Source organism: Nannobrachium achirus, assembly GCF_963921795.1.
Source record: "Nannobrachium achirus genome assembly, chromosome: 16".
Classification (NCBI taxonomy): domain Eukaryota; kingdom Metazoa; phylum Chordata; class Actinopteri; order Myctophiformes; family Myctophidae; genus Nannobrachium; species Nannobrachium achirus.
In genome coordinates, this window is record NC_137823.1 from 3,713,922 (window position 1) to 3,723,142 (window position 9,221).

A 9,221-nucleotide genomic window follows, 5' to 3' on the forward strand; every position below is an offset into this window, starting at 1 on the left:
TATAGTTTTAAAAGCATGGTGTAGGCCCTTTAAGAACTAAAAGGCCACCCTAAGTGTGCTCTCCAGTGTGCATAGATTCTTTCTTGACCTATGAACAAATCACAGCTAAGAAAACATTGGTGCATGCCAAATCTGCTTAAAAATCTTCTTAAGAGGGTCTAAGAAGAAATTTCTACGTAAGAACGTTTGTAAGTAAGTTGGTGAATTTGAGTAGTGGCCCATTGTGTAGAAAAGAAAGGCATGCATGTTTGCCTGATACATTACCAGTGCTCCTTATCTTTTCCTTTTCAGCTATATGTACATGTAGATACTAGGGATATGAAAAAATCGACTCATGCTCACCATGACTCAAAAAGTTTTTCAAATGTGAGATGACCGGTGTGTGTGTGTCGGAGACGAGTGCATGTCTGTGTAGTGCATGCATGCATCGCAGATTTGCATGCATGGTCCGCGGACTACTGTTTGAGAAACACTGCTGGACTGGTCTGATGCACGCGTCATAGCTGTGCAGTGTGCACGCTGACTGGATGTGTTTTGTTTACCTCCTGCCAGTGCATGCATGCTTGAAACGAAAGCTCGCTTGTTAATGGCAGCGTCGTCGTTGTTGTGATTTTGTGCGATGATTTTGAAAACACAACACAAAATACACTACTCGTCGTTAATGCGACACACCCGTGGACGCGGTCGGGGAGGGAGAGCGAGGCAGACCAAAGCTCCACATTTGATACACATAGGGCGGCTTGCACCAAGAGGGATTAAATAAATCTTAGTTTAGGGTTAATCAAGGGTTTGTTGATCTAGGTTTTATTTTAAATCGAGGTCTGTTGCACCACTTAAATTTAAGCTTTGCTTAACAAATCTGTGATTAAACCCTTAACCTGTGATTAAAACCATAAACTGTGATTAATTCATGTATTAAATGTCCTCCATTTTGGATTTCGATGTAAACAAACTGGAATATGCTATTCTCTTGAGCCTAATATCATTAGAGTTACTCTTTTATTCACTTCTAGGAGAATGTGGGCAGGCCTATGTTAAGAAGAGCGCCTGCAGCCAAAACAAAGCAAAACAAAAAAATATATATATAACGCTCTGTCATACGACGGTGACGCTCGGACGCTACACAGTGCGGTGCGGCGCAGCGATGCGCGAAGGAAGCAAGAAAAGACACCACAGTTTTGATCACATTCACATTTGAGTCAATTATGAAGCGATTTCGAAAATTAAAACGTCTCCATGTTGCTTGGGGAGTCCACAAGCTTCCATGACAAATGTCTGTATTATGTCCCTGTAAATATTTAAATGTTCGCTAATTTAAAATAGCCGATGTACAGTACTCCAAGGATGTATTGAAGGCAATAATATGATGAGATGTTTGTTTTCAGCTGTGAAACACTGTCCGCAATCTCACAGGAGGGGGACCCCCATTCATGTCAATGGTATGTTTGCATTTAAACCACCTCTACAGCAGGTTTAAAATGAATCCCTTACTGATGTTTAAATCAAAGTTTAAAGTAGTGGTGCAACAGGATTAAAGTAATCCAGGTTTACCGTGAAAATTCAAACCAAGATTAAAAGGATGGTTTAAAACTAAACCTGATTATTGAAAACTAGGTTTAAGGTTTGGTGCAAGCTGATTAAAAGATAAACCTTGATTTAAACCAGTTTAAGGCTTAAACCGTGTTGGTGCAAGCCGGGTGCCAGCCTTGAGTGCTCCAACTACATTCCATGGACTTTGTCACTCCGCTTCTAGTCTCTAGAGAACAGACTCCATGCTAATGCAAGGAAGAGCAATTATTTATTATAATTATTATAAGGGCTTTGATGCAAGTTCTGATGGGTGCAGCTGCATAAGTTGTGTTGCTTAACCCATTTAGGCCTAACCTATAGTTAGGGCTAAATCGGAAATTAGCCTACAAAAACAAATATTGCGCCGTTGTGCTCTCCTCTCAGCTGCTGCTTAGCGGGAAAAAAAGTGAAAAAGGTTGATCGGCATGTCGATCGACTTTTTAACATCCCTAGTAGATACACGACACCATTGTTTTGTGATGAGCAACTGTCAGAAAAGAAATATCACTGATAAAAGGTATATTGATCAGGTCATGTTGATTCTCTGAGTTAACACTTCCCATTCCCTAACTATTCCGGTACTCGAGTCCCTACAGACAGATACTGTACAATACATACCTAACATTTGGACCTACATTGACGCTCAGATATTCTACCTTTAGTTAATAACACATCTCTTCTCTCAGGTAGCTTCAACCAGGCCCTGAAAACTGTGCTCATATTAAGAAAACTCCGACGTTAAAATTAGCTAATGGGCGGGCCGGCCAGCGGACCGTTAGTCACTAAAGTATGGTCTGTAGATCTTCAATAACGCTTAAAATATAAATTTGCTCGCACACCAAAGGGCTACAACATAAAGATAGGCGGAGTCACGTGAAAATACATTGACATTTATTTCACAATCAAAATACATAAAATACTTTACTACACGGAAAGGAAATATATGCACATATATGATATTATATGTGACATATATGAAACATATATGTTGCATATATGCCATATTCAGGGTAATATATGTTCATATATGTGGATATATAGGAACATATATGTGTCATATATGGCTTATATATATCAACATATATGCCATAGTCATGGTCATATATTTGCATATATGTCATACATAATGTCTCATATATAGCTCATATATGTCTGACCTTATGCATATATGTCATATATAATGCCTCATAAATAGCTCATATATGTCTGACTTTTTGCATATATGCCATACATAATGCCTACATCTCACTTTTATTTGCAAAATAATGTGCATATAAGTTTTATATAACACAATTTATCATGCATAGTACTTATTTTCTACTTAATGCAGGTCACCCCGGTTGCTGGGGGGCCGAGTTATGGCCTTTTTAGTGTGCTGCAGTGGCAGGGGTCCACCACTAGGTGGCGGTCTACGAATGGCTATTTCCGCGCCGCCGAGGCGGACGCGTGGATACCGGCCCCGGCTCTCCCGGTCGCTCCTAGGCCGAGTTACGGCATTTTATGTGAACTGCAGTGGAGGGGGTGCTCCACTAGGGGGTGCAATCACTTTTGGATCTGTTCTGGAGCAGCCGGAGTCGGTGGCCCCCCGGGAATTCCCCTTGAGCAGCCCTGTTGGGGTGGTCATTTGACATTTGGTCATTTTTGCACTTTTTGGCAGCTGGAACAGGGGGTCCTGGGAGGGGTGGAGGTTGTGGTTTGCCAGGCAAGGACTGTGTGTGCAAAGTTTGGCATGGGGCAACGGTGGCAGAGATATGAGTTGGGGAAAAGTGTGACGTGACGGACAGCCAGCATTTTCACGTGACGGGACCAACTACATCGGACTCAATGTCAAAAATCAAGTCAGAATAAGTGTATTTTATCTGAAAAAATATATAATTGATGCTGTGTGTTTTTTAATATAAAACTAATATAACATTCCTATGTAAAATAACATCCGGATTTATTAATATAATTATAGGCTATTAATTATATTATTAAAATTATTTATAGTATGTATTATAATTATAATAGTTGTAATAATTATTGTTATTATCATTATCAATCAATTTATTATCTAATATAATCTTTGCATAAGTGTTGTTCATCACATGAGAAACAATGCATTGTTGCATCAGCAGTTACAGGGTTAAGTTCCCAAACTTGGTTAGACCAGTGACATCACACAGTGCTTTGATGTGCCTGCAGAGTGAAACTGGATTGAACCGGTTTGTTTGAATTGCTTTCAGTGACTCACTGCCACTGCCAGTGAGTGTGAATGCAGGCTGAAGGCTTTCTCATGGACTAAATTCTCCTCTCCATCATCTCCTTTTGGTAGGTGAAATTTAAACAATACTTATACCACTGGATAATGTATGTTAAGAATGTTGTCTGTGGTGTTTTTGTCTGTGGTGTTTCCTGAAGGGCCCATGCTAACCAGTAGACAAATACAAAGCTAATGCTAACTGATGCTAAAGTTATTACAGTACATCCTAAAGGAACTGAATGTTCCAACTGTGTTGAATAGCTTATACTATGCCCTTTTGATAGAAGTGGCAGTTTTTTGTTTTGTGTTATCATAGGTGCTTTGCTGTGTACTGTAGTATGTGTGGCTATAAGCTAACATTAGTTAGCAATTGTTCCATGTTAGCAGCATGTGTTGTTTGTAGCTAGCTAGCTAATGTCAATTTGCTAGTTGTTCAATGGTAGCAGAGAGTGTACAAATGGAACCAAACAACCCCTAACAGGTTAATTTGGTTCCATTTGTACACTGTTAGAGTTAAGGGGAGACCTTGACATTTTAATCTGTTAGCCCCCAAAATAATCACATTTGATCTGCATGGGGACCTCCCAAAATATTCACATTTTAACTGGGGACCCTCCACCCACCAAGCACTTGGACTGCAGTGAGCTTGTAGATCTGCTATTTTCACACTGGTTGCCTCTTTCTTATATCAGCTGACAATTTGGCCAATGTTTGACCAGTTTGTATTTAATGTTGTTTACTTTTGATGTTAGATCTTATAGTGGAGCTGATGTTAACACCACTGACACCAGCCAGACAAAATGACACACATCTGACACTCAAAGGAGGCATGTGCTTGATCCATCATCATTTGTCAGGTCATTTCATTTAATTTCTGGAATCAAATTGGTTTAATTAATTGAATGTGTGTGTGTGTGTGTGTGTGTGTGTGTGTGTGTGTGTGTGTGTGTGTGTGTGTGTGTGTGTGTGTGTGTGTGTGTGTGCACACTGTAGGAAGAGTCCTTCAAGGTGTGTTAAAGAGGACTACGCAAATCACTGCCTTGTTTCCATACCTGGCCGATCCCTAGGGCACTTTGGGCTATGTAAGTACATAATACAAGTCTAACTTCCTTACTCCCCCTCCTGGAATTGCTCGAAAAGACAAGAGTGAGATTTCAACTAAATTTCAACACATTTTCTATATGCTGACCCCAACAAGTTGATCGCCACAGATGTCAGACCTGTTGACCTTGATTTTAGCAATTCTCCAGACAAGGGCATGTGTTTAGTTTTTTAAGGAGAAAAAATAAAACACGTTCTTGTTTTTTAGGAGCAGTATTACAATCCAGTAGATGGGAGTGGGTTTCTTGCATGGAGAGTGAAAACACTTCAAAACGAAGCCTCAGGGGGACAAAAGAAGAGAAGAAACACTCAGCCACTGACAGCTATGTGATTTTGATTATAGTTAGAATTTCACAAGTTGAATAATTTTTTAATGTGCATAGGCCTATAGTGCATTTTTGCTACTGTGGTGGGCATCGCAAGGGGGTCCAGTAAAAAGACAAGTGGCCCTCTGGTAAGGTAAGGGGTAAAAACTGTCTTAACGTTTTTGAGAAACTAAACCCAACATCACATTGTAGCAAATCGCGTGGGTGCCCACTAGGCCACTTGTTCCCAAGCAGTGGGTCGGGATCCATATGTGGGTCGCAGACACATTTTTTAACGTCCCTTATATTTGTATAAAAAAGTAGTTAGTGAAAATGGCCTAAACTAGTGAAAACAGCAGATCTACAAGCTCACAATGCGTCGCACCGCATTGTGAGCTTGTAGATCTGCTGTTTTCACTAGCTTGGGTCCTGGGCATAATTTCTCTTGAGCTAATAGTTTGGGAACCACTGCTCCAAGCCATGGCCCATTGGTCAGAACTAGTCCCAAGTCCCAACATACCTTTCTCCTAACCCCTACAAGTACATACCTTTCTCCTAACCCCAACAAGTTGATCGTCACAGATATCAGACCTGTTGACCTTGATTTTAGCAATTCTCCAGACAAGGGCATGTGTTTAGTTTTTTAAGGGGAAAAAATAAAACACGTTCTTGTTTTTTAGGAGCAGTATTACAATCCAGTAGATGGGAGTGGGTTTCTTCAGCTAATGACAGAAACCCAGTGTCTTGAGGGCATCGCACTGATGATGGTCAAGGAGAAGATGAAACAGACCTTCACCCATCGCCAAACAATGGTTCATGACCCAGTGAAGTCCTCTGAAATATTCACCACCTTTACACGATTTCTTGACATTGCAGCTGGTATGTCGCTCTTTAACTGTCTTGCCTTAAAGTCAAACAGAAATGAAAAATGACTTTAAACAGATCACATCCCTGGTCATAGGGTGAACCCATTAAAATGTATGCCATGTTGTCTGTATTCCATCCTGTCTGCAGATACAGGATTTCAGTCTGATGTTTGGTGATGACATCGCTGCAGAAGTGGCCTACTTACTCACTACATGCAGTAAGTCCTTGAACAAAGCTGTGGACTCGCCCAGACAGGCGACCATGTAGATCTGCTTCATAATGCTGAATCCACAACAGAAGAACTGGAAAATGGTACGCTGGAATTAAAGGAATAATACTAATGGAAGAGGGGATGGTTTTGAAACCAAAATGTAAACTGATTTTAGTAAAAATGTCTTTGTTTCCCCCCACCCTTGTATTTTCAGGATGGGACAGTGAGATGTCCTCCATCTTGCCTTATCCACCACATGCCACCCTCACCTCAAGGCCGCAACGAGACCAGGAAAGCTCTCAGCCCGACAAGCCATTGACCACCTTTTGAAGTTTATCTAGGTAAGGTTACAGTTCAATTAAAGTTTTTAAGATGGCTCACTGTACTGTCCCTAATATTCACCCTTAAAACTATACTTTTCTGAAATTATGCGATGACCATGCTCATCTGTAATCAGCGACTGATATGTGTCTGCTTCTAAATCTAAATACTGAATGAAGAAATTCAAAAACTGTCCTGGGTGTTCCCAAAAGCCTGATTAGATGCTAAAATGACAAAAAGTAATTTTGAAATTGAAATATCTCTTTAAGTTACTCTAGACCCCCGGGTGTGTTGTTATAAATATCCCCTACCCTGGCTGGGTCACCCACCATTCACAAAAAATTAAGCATAGTGTTGCAGTTGTCAATTCTGTCAGCTCATTTCTTTGTCTCACTTGAAACTTTACATTTTCTGTTTACTGGAGAGATGGGGAGAGAAGGTTGCCGTTGAACATGACAATCCCTGCTACTGAGAAAATAAATATTCCATAGCAATGGCATAGCAATGACTGTTATCAGAATATAGCGCTATTTAACACTTATTTGTACTCAACCTTTGAATATGTTGGGATTGTCATAATATTTTTTCCTCTTCATTCCAGGCATTGAACACCTGCAAGCTCTACAGGGACTTGTTGAGATGGTTGGGGACATGGAGATGGCAGATCCAATGTGAAAAGTTTAGGTGTTGGCCATTGAGGTGCAAGAGCTATATCCAGGTATGTACAAATGTATAATGGATTTTACATTTTTGATGGTACGATTATAGTCCAGGTAAAAATTTGGGAGGTAGACGAACATGTTCAATATACATTTCACACTACAGTGAGAAGATTAACTATCTTAACTATATCCCATACTACGCTTTGTGATCTGATAGAGCAAGAAAGTTAAGTTTCCTTTAGGCCTGCTTTACACTGGCAGTCAAATCCAGCCTAAATCAGATCTGAGTCACATTCAGATTGGAATCCGATTGGCTTAAATGGTCACATGGAACCAATCAGATTCCAACCCGGATGTGACACAGATCTGATTCAGGCTGGGTTTGGCTGCCAGTGTAAACCAGGCCTAATTAGATCACACAATGGTCTGTTTCCATGGTCCACTTGAAGAGCAGAAACTTTGTGAAATGTGTTAATCATGGAATCTTTGTTCACTGGCTGTGGACTCTGTGTTCTCGTTGGAACAGGTAGCCATTCACCACAGTGCTAAGAAGGACTGCAGTCGCCTGTTCCACCAGCTGTTTGACAAATTCTTCACGACTGAAACTGGAAGGATGCAGTTGTCACAGGGAGGCATGGTGTTGTTCCAGAGCTCGAGGGCAAACATATGCTGGACCCCACCAAAGTGGAAAAGATTCAAAGTAAGTTTATCTTACACTTACACGTTTTGTAAAGTATATTCAGATATACAGTATGATGTCACCATTGCATTGGTTATGTGGGAAATAATGTGTCTGACACATTGTGCAGTAGTTAGTAAAGAAATGCGCTGCCCAGCTTCAACATGATGTTGCAGTGGTGAGAGTCTCTCCCAGTCTAGTCAAATACTTTTTAATGTAATATTGTAACATCCACCACTGACTGAGCAAAGGACCGAACATGGGGAAAACTAGCCCCATATAGAACCTCACTCTCCGCTGCATACCGTTGTGCTCCTCGAGATGAGGTCCTAAGCGGATATCCCTGGGCTGCAGTAGAATGCCTCCATAGGTTCTATCCAAAAAGTAAAGGTAGTATGATTTTCCATCCCGCGGTGCATAACAGTATGCAGCAGAGGTTCTATATGGGCTAGGGGAAAACATGTTTAATGTGCTATTATAGCTAATTTCATCTTCTCTGTCTCCAATCTTACGGTATAGCACCGGAGCTGGATGGAAGGCAGTATCGGTGGAAACATCAAGACTGGTTGGACAACGCTGAGGTGATTCACAGCAAGGGGAAGAGCAGGCTGTTCTTCCTGAGAAGACTGCGATCGTTTTGCCACCAAACATTTTTATTAATGTGGAATAACGTGCTGGGGAGGAACAACTGAGCGAGTGACACCTTCAACTCAACAGACTGGTGAGGAAGGCGGGCTCCGTTGTTGGGTTCTCCTTGTAGGGGGTGGAGGATTAATTGGCCAGGATGCAAATGGCTAGGACGCTGGATATCCTCCCACCCCCTCCACCTTCCTTGGATAGACAGAGGATCCGATAGATTCATCTACCCAGGACGGAGATGTGAGAGACTGGGAAAGTCCTTTGTGAATGTTATACAATGAGAGACACAGCGGTTGGACAACTGTAACTTAACTGGAATAATTGTTACTGACTGTTCCTGTGCGGCTTTGCTGGGAGTCCAGCCCATGTCACCATGTCACTTCTACTTTTTTGCACTGACCAATGGACATTTTGCATTCTCTGTAAGTATGTGCCTGTATGTTAATTACTGCCCACACACACACACACACACACACACACACACACACACACACACACACACACACACACACACACACACACACACACACACACACACACACACACACACACACAATGTGTGGCCATTAATGTGCCAGGCTACAGCAGTCAATATGTCGTCAGTTCAGTTTTCAAATGGAACATA

General features: G+C 41.3%; 1 long non-coding RNA gene across 1 annotated transcript; it reads left to right on the top strand.

The window, feature by feature from the left end:
• The first annotated feature begins 6,262 nt into the window (after positions 1-6,262).
• LOC308300499 lies at positions 6,263-7,281 on the top strand. The gene is made up of 3 exons (XR_013962832.1): positions 6,263-6,396; positions 6,510-6,636; positions 7,218-7,281. It is a non-coding gene; the product is annotated as an uncharacterized lncRNA (long non-coding RNA).
• Positions 7,282-9,221: the final 1,940 nt, after the last annotated feature.